The sequence below is a fragment of the Sciurus carolinensis genome, chromosome 2, assembly GCF_902686445.1.
Source record: "Sciurus carolinensis chromosome 2, mSciCar1.2, whole genome shotgun sequence".
Classification (NCBI taxonomy): domain Eukaryota; kingdom Metazoa; phylum Chordata; class Mammalia; order Rodentia; family Sciuridae; genus Sciurus; species Sciurus carolinensis.
Genome location: NC_062214.1, coordinates 195,318,926 through 195,331,921, shown reverse-complemented (window position 1 = coordinate 195,331,921; position 12,996 = coordinate 195,318,926). Strand labels below are relative to the sequence as shown.

Genomic DNA, 12,996 nt, shown 5'->3' with positions numbered 1-12,996 from the left:
TCCCAGCTTTGCCACCTTCTATCACTGTACCCTAGGCCCTCTGAGCCCCAGGACCCCATCGGCAGGACAGGCATGCCGTCAGCACCTCAGGGGTTTCAGGAGAACAGGCCATGTGTGATGCCCATACTGTGCTGGGCGCATGGTGGGAACTGAGCAGATGTGAGAACCCACAGCTACCAAAAGTGGACCTCAGGGAGCCAGCCACCTGGAGCTCTGGTGAAGCGGACATGGCCTGGGAGTCTGTGCCAACAACGCCCTGTCTTCCTCGGGGCACTCCATCAGGCACATCAGAAACTGGCAAATGGGCATTATCTTAATGCTCTGTCTGGCAGTGCTTCCCTGGGCCCATCATCCATTCTTATTCCCTGGAAGCTGCCAGCCAAGCAAACTGGAATATTGATCACTGCAATCATCCCGATGGAAGTCTGAGGGCCAAGCACCTTACGTGCGTTTCAATTAGAAGAGCAGGCTTGCCATTCCAGCTCCACTGCCCTCCAGCCAGCCTCACTCTGGGCAACAAATGGGCTCCTAAAAAGTAGAGTTAATCAGCAATCTATTAATGGAATCACACCACTGCATTGATTTTACATTATCATTTCAAAAGGATACATATTCATTTTCCATCTTTAATTTTAAGCACAGGACAGGAACCAAAAGTTGTTTGGCCTGTGCTACACTCCGGGTGCTGCTCTCGGCTGCCATTTTGCTGACCCCGCACAACTGTCCTGCAGGCCAGCCAGCCCCACTGCTCACAAAACAGCTGGGGAGCAGCAGGGGTCCTCCCCAGGCCTAGGTCGGAGACAGCCCGAGCTCAAACACAAGGCTGCCCGGCTCCTTCCTGGGAGTCCCAGGGACCCCACAATTCTAAAGGCTTTCACCTCCGACTCACTCCCCAACACCTAACCATACATGCTTTGTCAGGAAAGGCAGCCAGGCACTCAAATTCAATGCAGCCCAGGTCAGCTCTGCTTCCTGCAGCAGGGTAGGGTGACCCTAGATACAAAGAGGTAGCAGGCAGGACTCCCCAGCATCAGGGCACGGGACCTGGTGAAGGCAGAGGGGCACATTTTTCTGTGTACATTCTTTTATTTCTTTTGAATTATCTGCCAAATTTACAAACTTCCATTCCTAAAATTATTTTTTCAAAGAAACAAGGAAGAATGATCTCTTCTCCCACAGAAGCTTACAATCAAACAGGAGAGATCAGATAAATCCACACGGGGTATTTAAATTCAACTCAATGACAATTTGTCGGGCACTTCTGATATGAAGTGGTGGGGTAGGCAAGACAGGGTCACAGATGCAACAAGACTCAGCTGTTGGCTACTCGCCACCCAAGGCTGTCCTCCTCGCAGTACAAGGAGGCCTCGTCCTCATAGATGACTTTACTAAGAGAGGAAGACAGGATTGGCGTTTACCACAGTTAAACCATCCACGAAAACCACAGACTCGCAAGACACTTTGGTTTAAAAATTATTCATAACATCAGTGTTGGGCCTGGTTAAGAACCAAAGGGGACATAAGATGTAAAACAAGCCATGAACACAAGCTTGTGATGATGGACTGATGTGAATGCATCTCAGGGAGGCACGAGCATGGACAGGTGCCTTGGCACTTTGGCCACATGGAGGTCCCCAGCACCTCCAACCTACTGTCCTTGACCCATGGCATGTAAAGGGAACCTATGGCTGTGCTCCACAGTAGCTGCAAGCCATTGGGAACTTTTTCTCTGCTGGCTTAATGACATCCTCTGGATGTCACAGGGAGAGAAAATCGATGCGGAATCATGAATGTTCATGCCAACTCCTCTGCAGGAAGGGTTCAGGGGCCACCTGTAATCCTCTCATTGCCTCACCATGCTAAGCCAGTTTGGAGATCACACAACTACTCGGCTTTAAAGAGCCTCAGAGATCACGGCTAAACCTCCATGTTTTCCAAATGAGGAAACCAACGACCAAAGACTGCCCAGGACCTCAGCTGGTAAGCAACAGAACCACATGTGGACCTCTGGCCCCTGACAGTCTGGCTCATCACTCCATCCACCCCCAGGTCCCACCTGTCTCATCCCTGTCCACAGCAATAACCTACAGAGAAATGAGTCACTCCTCAGCCAGAACATTCCTATAATGTCAAGTTGGTTTTTTTTTTTTTTTTTTTTTTTTTTTTTTGTTGTTTTTTTAAGAAAAAAGTAATAACAAAGGAAAGGGAGAAAAGCATCTTAAATAAAGGTGATCCTTCCAACATGATGGATGGAAAGCGTCAGGGCACGAGATGGATGGTACATGATTATACCAAGGTAATAACGGCTGTCACATGTCACTACCTTTTGACAGAGGGCACTTGGGAAGAAGAAGTTACAAATAGAAAGCTTTCCTTTTACCTTCTGAGGGGCAGAATAATAATTCACCTGAATTGTCAAGATCTGTTTCAGGCAGCATTAGTGCAATAAAGAGGTTCAGAAAGCCTCCCGCGCCATCACAGGCATTCACGGGAGCAGCAGTAATGACTGGGTTTTAAAAGCCTCGCACGACTGAGCCAAAGTACTTTCAGCACTTACTCCTCCCCCATCCACACCTGCTTGTGCCAGCCATACCCCAGGGGGCGCCCCTCTCAGCATCCACACCAAGAGTGACATCCAGATGGGGCTGTGACTGTGGCTCAGTGGTAGAGGATTTGCCTAGCAAGTGTGAGGCACTGGGTTCGATCCTCAGCACCACATTTTTTAAAATGAATAAGAAATAACTTACTGTGTCTATATACAACTAAAAAATATTTTTTTAAAAAAAAGTGACGTCCAATCCCAGGAATTCCAGAGTGAAGGGGCCTGAGAAGAGAGCACAGAGGGTCACGGGTGGGTGGGAACAGCGGGTGGGGGTCTGGGTAGCCCTGGAGACACTCCAAGGCCCCTGCTTCTAACACCTTCTAGTACTCTTCCATTCCTCCAGGCAATTCTTGTTCCTCCAAAACTGGAAACAAAGTAAAAAGAAGCCCCAAAAAGAAAAAAACAAAATTTTAAGAGACTGCAGAACTGTTGGTACAAAGCTCTGGTGGAGAACTAGATTCCAGCAGTGGGGCAAGGGGTTCCTCCCGGAGGAGACCTAACCTGAGGCAGCCCAAAGGCAAGGACCTGCCTTGTGGGGATGTGGGCAGGGTGGTCAGAGTCACCCTTGCCAGGGAAGCCTAGGGACACTGGGGTGGGGGAAGTAGGCCAGCCACCAAGCCACTTAAAGCTCAATGGCAGTAGTGGCCTGAGCCTCCAGAATCAACCAGAGAAGGAGGTGATTAACAGGGGATGCTAAATTAGGCAGCACCAAGGGGCCCTGGTGGGACTGAGGGCACCAGAATGCTGAGCAAATGCAGGGACCAGACCCCACGCTGGCTGGCTCACTGTAGCCTCCAGGGAGGCAGGAGGCCTCGCCACCCCAGGAACAGGCTAGCAGCCGCCAACGCACCCCAGAGGCCCAGAGGAAATATTATTGCAAGACAAAAACTGAATTATGAAATCCGCAAGCAATAATTAGTTTAAATTACTACTTCTACTTGAATAATTAAACACGCTTATTTTCACTCACTGATGTTTTATTCATCACCATACATCTTTCCTGAAAGTTGTTTTTAACGTGAATATTCTTTTATTTGCCAAGATCCCACAGAGATTTACTATGCTAATTTCAAACCTTTCTTCTAAAATAAAAACAATAACAAAACACTCCCAGATCATCACCATTAGTGACTGCTGCGTGTGGTCCATTATCGACTTAAGTCACAGCAACTGGCTGGAGACACTGTGGGTAGTTGTAAAGTTATTCACATACCAGAGCGTCCTCCCTTGAAATTCACTTCTCAAAGGGCTACGCTTAAATATGCTCGAGGTGATTATGAAAATGAAAAGACCCAGTGCAGAAAGAGCATTTAGGCACAGACGGAAAGTGCCAGGCTTTTTATCACACCCTGTATTAATGAGAATGTTTTTGCATTTTCACAAATAATGTTTGAATTTTATAAGTCTTATTTTTACATCCTGTAGCCAGGGTGCCCATAAGTGCAGCAATAAAGGCTTAAGGTTTTTATTAAACAAAGTTACCTCTGGGAATAAGGACTAACTTAAAAGTAATCCAGGAACTAACTCTTTCCCTACTGGGCTATTAGCTGGTGTTGGCTGAGTGGCAAAACTCCAAATCCTAGCTAATGCCAACAAGCCAGGCCCACATCAAAACAAGGACCGAGTCGCCCTTGAGGGGCCTCAAAGCCTAGTTATCATGCAGGCAGGCAGATCTTCTGCAGGCGACAACAGCTGGACTCCCCCATCACTGACAAATAGGCCAGGATGTCCCTGCAGGGCACAGGCTTTGCACCCTCCTGGCCCCACTCAATGTTGGAACTAGAAAGGCCTCTCTGGACACCTACTGAATAAAACTAAGAATCCGAAGTTTTTTAAGACCCCAACAAGACTTCTCTTCCCCCACATCCTTTAAAAGCAATCACTCTGCTCTTTTTCTGGCTGGAACCATGGAGAGTGCCAAAGAAAAAGAAGGTTCCTACTGTGCCAGAAACCCTTAAGAAAAAGTGAAGGAATTATGCAGAGCTGAAGGTAAAGTGCCTGTGGAAGAAGTCTGCCCAAAAGATGCTTCAAAAGGCAAAGAAGAAGCTTATCTATGAAAAAGCCAAGCATTACCACAAGGAATACAGACAGCTGTACCAAATGGAGATTCGAAAGGCTAGGATGGCAAGAAAAGTTGGCAACTTCTATGTTCCTGCAGAACCCAAGCTGGCATTTGTCGTCAGTATCAGAGACATTAATGGTGTGAGCCCAAAGGTTCGTAAGGTGTTACAACTTCTTTGCCTTCATCACATCTCCAACGGCACCTTCGTGAAGCTCAGAGACAAGGCTTCAATTAACATTCTGAGGATCACGGCACCATACATTGCATGGGGGTACCCAAACCTGAAGTCAGTGAATGAACTAATCTACAAGCGTGGCTATGGCAAAAATCAAAAAGAAACGAGTTGCCTTGACAGATAATGCTTTGATTGTACAATCTCTTGGTAAATATGGCATCATCTGCGTGGAGGATATGATTCATGAGATCTACACTGTTGGAAAACGCTTCAAAGAAGCAAATAACTTCCTGGGGCCCTTCAAATAATCTTTTCCAAGAGGTGGAATGAAGAAAAAAAAACCATTCATTTTGTAGAAGATGGAGATGCTAGCTACAGGGAAGACCAGATCAACAGGCTTATTAGAAGGATGAACTAAGGTATCTACCACAGTATTTTTGTAATCTAGTCAGTTAATAAAACAGTACCTGCTCTCAAAAAAAAAAAAAAAAAAAAAAAAAAAAACAATCATTCCTTCCCCCCCATAATTTTACAAAGGTGCACAACCCTTCCCAACAGGCAACGGGCTTCGGTGGGGCCTGCGCTCCCTCCTCTCACTGGTCCCCTCAGCTGGCGTAAGTACATGCAGAAGTCTTTTTCACACTGGTGGAAACCAATCTTCTGGAGCAACAGAGAAGTGAATTTGTCAAATTTTGAAGTTTTCAAATGAAAAATGACCATCTACTGAACAGAATTATGAGCTGAGGCATCAGTTTGGCCTTTGGAAGATGAAGTGCCCCCAGAGGCCTCAGGCCAGGGCTTAGCTGGTTCTAGAAGTGAACATGATCTGCGTCATCATCATCCTGAGAAGCACTGGGAAAGCAGAGCACAGCTTCTGCTAGGCTTCCGTTTCCGTGGCAACAGCTTCACTGGCCTGTTGCTGGGAAAGGAATGGAAGAAGGGAATTGGAAATGAAGAGGGAGGGAGGAAGGGAGCCAGAAAGGAGGAAGAGCAAAGGAAGAAAGAGACAGGTGGAGGTGGAGGGCCAGGGGCAAGCAGGGGTGTGGGCGGGGAGTGGAGAAAAAGAGAGAAAGAATAAGAGAGAAAGGAGAGGAAGGGGGGAGAAGGGAGGGAGGGAGGGAGGGGAGTGGGGCAGTTGCCCAGAGACACATGGGCATCTATCCATGTGCAAAGAACGCTCTCATTTCACTCATTAAACGCACAAGTGTCAACTCTCAGTTGCTGCCTCCAGACACACTCAATTAACAAACCCCAGGAAAGCTGTGTAAAAACATCAGCACGGTGAGCAGTCTAACTCCAGACTCTGAATAATGTCAACGTTAGCCCAAAAGGTCGGCTGGGTTAAACCAAAAGGAAAAAAGAAAAAGAATGAGATGACTTCTATAGGTACCCAGCCACCATCAAGGACAAGGCACCAAAGACTTCAGCAATGAGCTCCCAGCCCCTCACGGTGCAACCCACAGGTCTGGTTCGTGGTTCAGGGAAAAACAGGTCTTGAGAAGCAGGCACTACCCAGTCTGAACTTGGTGAGGGCATCCTGGTCTCTCTGGTCCCCGTGACAAGGGATGTCAGCCAGGGGCCAGGTGGGGGGCGCAGCACAGGCAACTCAAGAGTAAGCAGCCAAGCTCCAGCCTATTCCTCCCCATCACCCCCAAAACAAATCACGTTCCATAATGACAAGAGCCCTTGACCTGCAACACGGCACCATGAATGGAATCCGTGGCAGAAGGAGCACTGGTGGGGAACTGAGAAGGCCAGACGGAGTCCAGAGTCCACAGCTGACAGAGCTGCAGGGATGCTAATCCCTAGCTGGACAAGTGCTATCTGAGTTACGCAGAGTGTCAGCATCAGGGGAAGCTTGGTGGAGGGTGGAGGGTATGTGGGAACTCTCTGTATTATTTTTACAACTCTTTTATAAACCTGAAATTATTTTTTAAAGTTTTACAAGAAAAATAACAAGGGCTGTTTGAAAGTAAGACTCCTGCGTTTCTAACAATGATTTATCTTTTTCATATAAAACCAATGCCCTCAACGGGGCTAACCTATCATAAAGTTTTACTGGAATGCTGGCGACAATTACAGTGAGAGCTGCACTCCTGCAGCCGGAGGGAACCAGGGACTCAGTGCATCAGCCCCTCCCTCTAAGCCGGGACACAGGGAGGAAGGGCGGAGGGGGGCTCTGTGGCCTCCCTGCAAGCCTCCCAGCCTCTGCGACCCTGCTCTACACACCCAGAGCATCCTAACCTCCACCCTACAGAGCAGCCATGATTTGCCCTGACCCTCCTGCTGCTTCCTCCCTAGGGAGGTGGTGACACCACACCCGTCTCTGTACCCCTCTGCCAGCCTAGCACCCCTGTCTCACAACAGATGCTGGAGGAAGGAAATACTATGGTCAAGAATGCAGGCAATTCTTTCAAAAAGAAAATACTAGTAACAGCCTTCCCTCTTCTATAAAAAGGCCAGAAGGCTCTGTTTGTGGGAAGGAAAGTAAGCAAGCCCCTCTGAAAGAACAGACTCCATCGTGAACCACACTCCAGGCCCACAGATAGCATAAGCGCTGCACAAGGGTCCTCTCCCGACCTGAGACCGAAAAGCTTTTCAAAGGTTTTGGTTTCCTTGACAACAACATTGCTGGAGACAAGCAGGGAAATAATTAAAAAGTATGTTCCCTTTACTTGAAACTCCGTGAGTGTTTTTAAACAGTAATGAACAGGCCACACTCAGCAGTGTCAATGCAGACAGGGCTGAGGGCACACGGGAGACCCCATCCTGACACCCCCTCCCTGCTGCCTCTGAACCAGCAGTCTGAGTCAAGGACTTGAGCTGTCCGCCTGGTAACAAGACTCACAGCTCACACAGGTCAGATGAACCACAAAGGCTCTCTCCCGGGTCAGGTCCAGAACCAACACCACACTTATTCTAATGACAGTTCTGACCATCCTGCCATACATCAGGAAAGAAACTGAGGCACGGAAAGAGCAGAGCAGCCCAGGCAACCCGGCCCCAGGGACTAAAGGCTTGAGGGCTCCTGCCCTGGGATGAGCAGGATGACTCCCACAAAAACTGCCCCTGCCTCCTCTCAGACCCACATCTCACCACACAGCCAGGGCCCCCAGGGCCCCACGGGGGCCACTCCTGTTGTCAGCCTTGCCTCCAGTCCTGGAGCTGCCTTGCTGTAGGCAAAGGGTCAGCTCTGCACTTGATTTATGTGCTCCTTCTCTTTTCAGGGTGGCTTTAATGACCTATTTTATTTTAACAGCTTTACTGTGTTCGTATCTTTTATGGTAAGCTTCCTCAAATCCTTTCTGGATTTATGATTTATAAATAAGTAATAAATAAACAAACACACAGCTGCAAGCCTCAGCCCAAGACATTACCTGGGAGGATAAACACAAATGTTTCAACAGAGGTGGAACAATCATCACTTGGACTTAGCCCCCAGAACAGTTCCCAAGGCCCTTGTGCAAACCTGTCACATTCAACAAATCAGAGTCACAGGGTGCTACCTGTGTGGACTGAAGTGAGGGATGGGGTTGGGCAGTGTGGATGAGCCCACCTGAGAGTCTCCAATTCCCTGAGGTTCACAGGGTGGTCAGAGCAGGGAGAGAGCAGGCAGAATTATTCATTCATTCTCAAGTGTCCTCCAGTCACCTACTATGTTCCCAGTCTCTCCCAGGAACTAGAGGGATCACAGGGAATAAGCACATTCCCCGCCACCCTGGAGCCTAGCAAGCGCTCCATCATCTAGCGATGAGCAGACTCAAAAAGATGTAGAGTCATACCACAGTCACATAACCACCTCTGGAGCTTCCTAGCAGGGAGGTGTTTAGAACAGTTCCAGAATGCAGAGGAGGGAAGAGGGGCTGAGTTCAAAGGTCAGCTCTCTGCTTGGTTCTCCATGTCCTTCAATGCCCCCCTTCTGGTCCTTGATCTTCTCATTAATTGAGCACAAAGATACTGCCGCAATGGCACCAACTGACAGAGGTAATATCTGCCCCAGGCCTGTATTCCCCTAAGAGCTGTCCACAAGTTCTCTTGTTCAACCTTCTAAAGACCTGGGTGGATGCTACAACTGTCCCTAACTTTCTTTTGGGGAAACTAAGGCCTAGAGAGTGAAATAATTTATGCTGAACCATATAGAAAGCGCAAGGCTGGGGTCAGACCTCAAAATGGGACTCGAGCTCACTGACTGCCCCTGGCCCAGCTGAAGACCCAGAGGAGTCCAGTACAAGCACAGGAAGCAGTGGTCAGCTGCGCGCACCGACCGTCCAGGTCTAAAGCCAGTAATGGGCCCAGGAGAAGCACCTGACAGCCCTCTGCTCCTTCCCCACCACCTGCAGGGGGTGCCACAGGGTGCTGCCCCGGACACACACCCCTGTCTCCTCTGGACTTCCTGTCCCACACAGGTGGTCCCTGGAGGTCTGTCACACTCTCACTCTGAAGTCTGCCCTCAGTAGCCAGTCAGAAGATAAACAAACAAAAAAAGAAATGGATAGACCAGTCCTCCGACACTGTCGTCGCGGCCATCTCTCTGGTCGCCTCTGCAGCCCTCTTTGTCCACACCACAGCCAGCCTCGAGCAGGAACTGAGGGATCCCCAGCTACACAGTCTGGCAGGAGGGGACTCAGGTTCATCAGATGAATGGACCCAAGTCCAACACCTCGACCACCACTAGCCGACATCACGCGGCTGAGCCGGAAAATAGGAAGCCACACCACAAGGAGCCTCGAGAGGCCTGCTGGACGGGCGCCACGGGAAGGCTCCATCAGTGAGGCCAGGCAACTGAAGGCAAATTGCATTGCCAGCCTCGCGTGCTCAGAAGGCGGCTTAGGAGGCAATTACAGAATAAACCGGGTCTGCAGTTCTTGGTAATACCTTCCATTTGTAAGGGCTTTAGAGCCTGCAGAGCGGTTTCACACAGTCACCTTCGCTGAGCCTCAGAAGGCCCAGAGGGCAACCAGCTCAGGGCCATCAGGGCTTTCTCCAAGCACGTCACAGCCGCCATGTTGGCCCTGAGCACGGGGAAGCTGCCACCTGACCCAGCCTGACACATGCATTCCCCAGCCCACCAGTGACGCAGGCTGCAGCCACACTCAAGTCTGCTCCCCTCCCATCAGCCTGCTCCCAGGGCTCTGGTTCTGAGTGTGGGAAAGCTCTCCCTCATGACAGTTCCCGCCTGGGTCCTGCTCAGTCCACAGAGCCCACAGAAGCACATTCAAGTCCCCGTCCCCAGGCAACACCCGAGGACAGCCACCATCACCCCAAGCTAATGGCACCATGGTGAGGCTCCAAGGTGCCAGTGTGCTTCAGGACACACTTGAATGAGGGTGAGCAGACATGAAAGGGGGTCGGACGAAAACAAACAACTTTTCTAACCAAAGGTTACAATGAAAATGTGTTTTAATTTGTATTTTTGTACCTTTCAAAATAACACTTCAAGTAGAGCAGAAAGAGACCACTCCTGTTTGTAAAAGCTCTCGTCTCTTACAGTTATCGGCTGGGTAAGCCCGCTGCGAGGAGGGGGAGGAAGTGTGCTTGTGGAACTTTCAATACTAGCGTGCATGCGAATTAGAATTCTAGACCCAGCAGGTTAAAAATGTTCTGAAAGCAATTTTGGTGTTAGTCTAATAATTATAGATTGTGCTCACTTAGATAAGGCCCTTTGCCCCCTCGGGGCTCCAAGGGAAAATTCTAGGCATGATAGTTAAGCAAAATAGTTGGTTATTACACAGGCTTTGCAGTGGCAGTACAAATTGGCATAACCCTTTTGGGAAGCAATCTGACAGGAGACATACCTGGGCCCATGAAAATGAACTATCCTTTGACCCAGCAATCCCACTTCTGGGAATCAGTCCAAAAGAAATGATCCAACAGAAAAGGGTTTCATGCATGAAGATAACCACTTCAGCATTATCTATGATAGCGAAAATTAGAAGCCACCTAAGTGTCCAAGGGCGGCTAAGTAAATTACAGCTAATCAACTCCATAGAGCACCACAGAACCGGCGGAAAGCGCTGGCCCTCCAACCACACAGAGGCGGCTGATGGTGCAGTGGTGGGCAGGGCTGGGGGGAAAGCAGGCTGCAGGGCTGTGTGTCCGAAAAGAGCTCAAGCCCGAACCCACCAGAAAGTGACAGGCGGGTGGGGCAAGGACAATCACAATCTGGTGTGCTGGAGTTGGGAGGGTTTTTTTCCCACCATCCTGTCAAAGGACAGTCAGATCATTTTCACAAAGGAAAGAAGGAGGAGACAGGGGTACTGATGGCAGCTTGGACCCCAGGATCACGCTTTTGTCAGTTTGGGCAGAACCCACTCACTTGCCCCAGGGGTGGGATGTGACATGCTCTTTACCAATGTGTTATTTACATCCCTCCCCAGATGGGATCACAGATGTAAATAACAGTGGTTTTCAGAGCGTTGGGTCCCTTTCCCACTGTCTAAAATGACCGAGAACCCCGAGGAGCTGCAGGTTATGTGGGTTACAGCTACTGACATTTAGCAGGTCAGAAAAGATAACGGAGGACATTTAAGAATATTTACTAATTACGCAAAAGCAACAACAACAAACCCACCGCATGTTAACACAAATAACATTTATTAAAAAACAACAACAACTAGATTTTCCAAGACGAAGGAAGTCAGTGAGAAGGCACTGTTTACATTTCTGCAGACTCCGTTCCCGTCTGGCTTAATACAGGCAGCGGGTGCCGTCTCTGCTTCTGCATCTAATCCAATGCCAGAGCACACGCTTCGCAGCCTCTGGAAAACTCCATCTGCACTCATGAGAGAAGCAGACTGAAAAGGCAAATAACTTCTAGGTGCTGTTATGAAAATAGTCTTGACCCTCAGAAAGGGTCTGAGCCCCCGGGGTTTGCAGCCCACACTGGAAACCGATGCAGTAAATCATACAGCATTAAACGCTGGATTGCAGGGGGCGGGGGGCAAAATTAGATACACAGTCAGAGCTCGACCACGCTGAATTATTCTTGTTTTCAAAACAGGATGGAAATACCCAAAAGTCCACAGTCATTGCCTCTGGGTAAAGAGACGATGGGCAATTTTCTTCCCCTTTATACCTTTCTGTCTTTTCCATAGTGGGTATTTCTTTTACAGTCAAAACAACATTTCTTGTTTGAGGAAAGGTTTGGGAAGCCACAGCATACCCGTACCCTGCGGATTAAGCCAGACGGGAAGGTCACTTTAAATCATTAGTAGCCAGCGTCTGTGCGGGGAGCTCATGGAACAGGGCTGCTGGGGACAGCGGCACTGCTCCTTAATATGCCGATCGATCCCGGCACCCGGAGCACATTCATCACGGTGGCACACGGCCTGCCTTGCACCCAGTGACAAGAACTGAAACTGGCTCAAGCTAATCACTGCTAGACGAAGGTCAAATATAGGCGACTATTTATCAGACCGCGCGTGGGGACGGCATGCCACACTCCCGAGACACAGCACAATTACAGAGGGCAAAGTCCATAGACTCGACTACAAAAGAGGTTAGGTTTTGCCGGCTAGGAAAAATTAATAAATACCCAAACTCAGTCAAACCAGGCATGGGGCCGGGGGAGGAGGTGGACCATGACGAAGGGTCAATGCTGTTAGTATGTAAATTGCCCGGAGAGGAGAAGCGCCAGGCCTGAGGAGATTAATGGGCAGGGACCATGACAGGCGTTGTCTAGCATTTGCCAGCCTGGGTCTGAAAGAGCGGTCCATAAATGAACTCATCTGGTCCTCAAACAAGGTACCATTAAATTAGCAGACATTAAGAAAAGCAGCAACTCTGTCGCCATGGAGGGCCCGGAGACGCAGTCACTTTCACACATAAACGATGGTGCCTGCCATCAACAGGAAACCGCACAACCATGCAGAGCAGTGACAGCGTCCATGCTGCAGCAGTGAGAAAGCCGGAGGGAGGGCCAGGGGACAGAGGCTGCAGCACAGGGAGTGCAAGCAGGGCTGGGGAAAGCATCCCCAGACCACGCCTGGAGCCGCCCACTGGGATGAGTCCCCAGTCAGCTTTGGGGGCTTCCCTCCCAAATCACAGCAGCAGCAAAGCTTCAGTGTGGAACTCAGATTCCAAAACTAAAAAGACCACAGGAGCTGGAAAGGGACAGAAGCATTTCACAGAACAGAGAAAACTTCCCAAGAGTTCAGA

The 12,996-nt window shown here is 49.3% G+C and overlaps 1 protein-coding gene and 1 pseudogene across 2 annotated transcripts in view; one reads left to right on the top strand and one right to left on the bottom strand.

Annotated features, from left to right (window-relative positions):
- The window catches only part of Wdr25 (WD repeat domain 25), a 134,887-nt gene that overhangs the window by 108,846 nt on the left and 13,045 nt on the right, over positions 1-12,996 (bottom strand). The gene's annotated exons all lie outside the window — the stretch shown is intronic.
- On the top strand, positions 4,523-5,257 carry LOC124975949 (60S ribosomal protein L7-like; annotated as a pseudogene).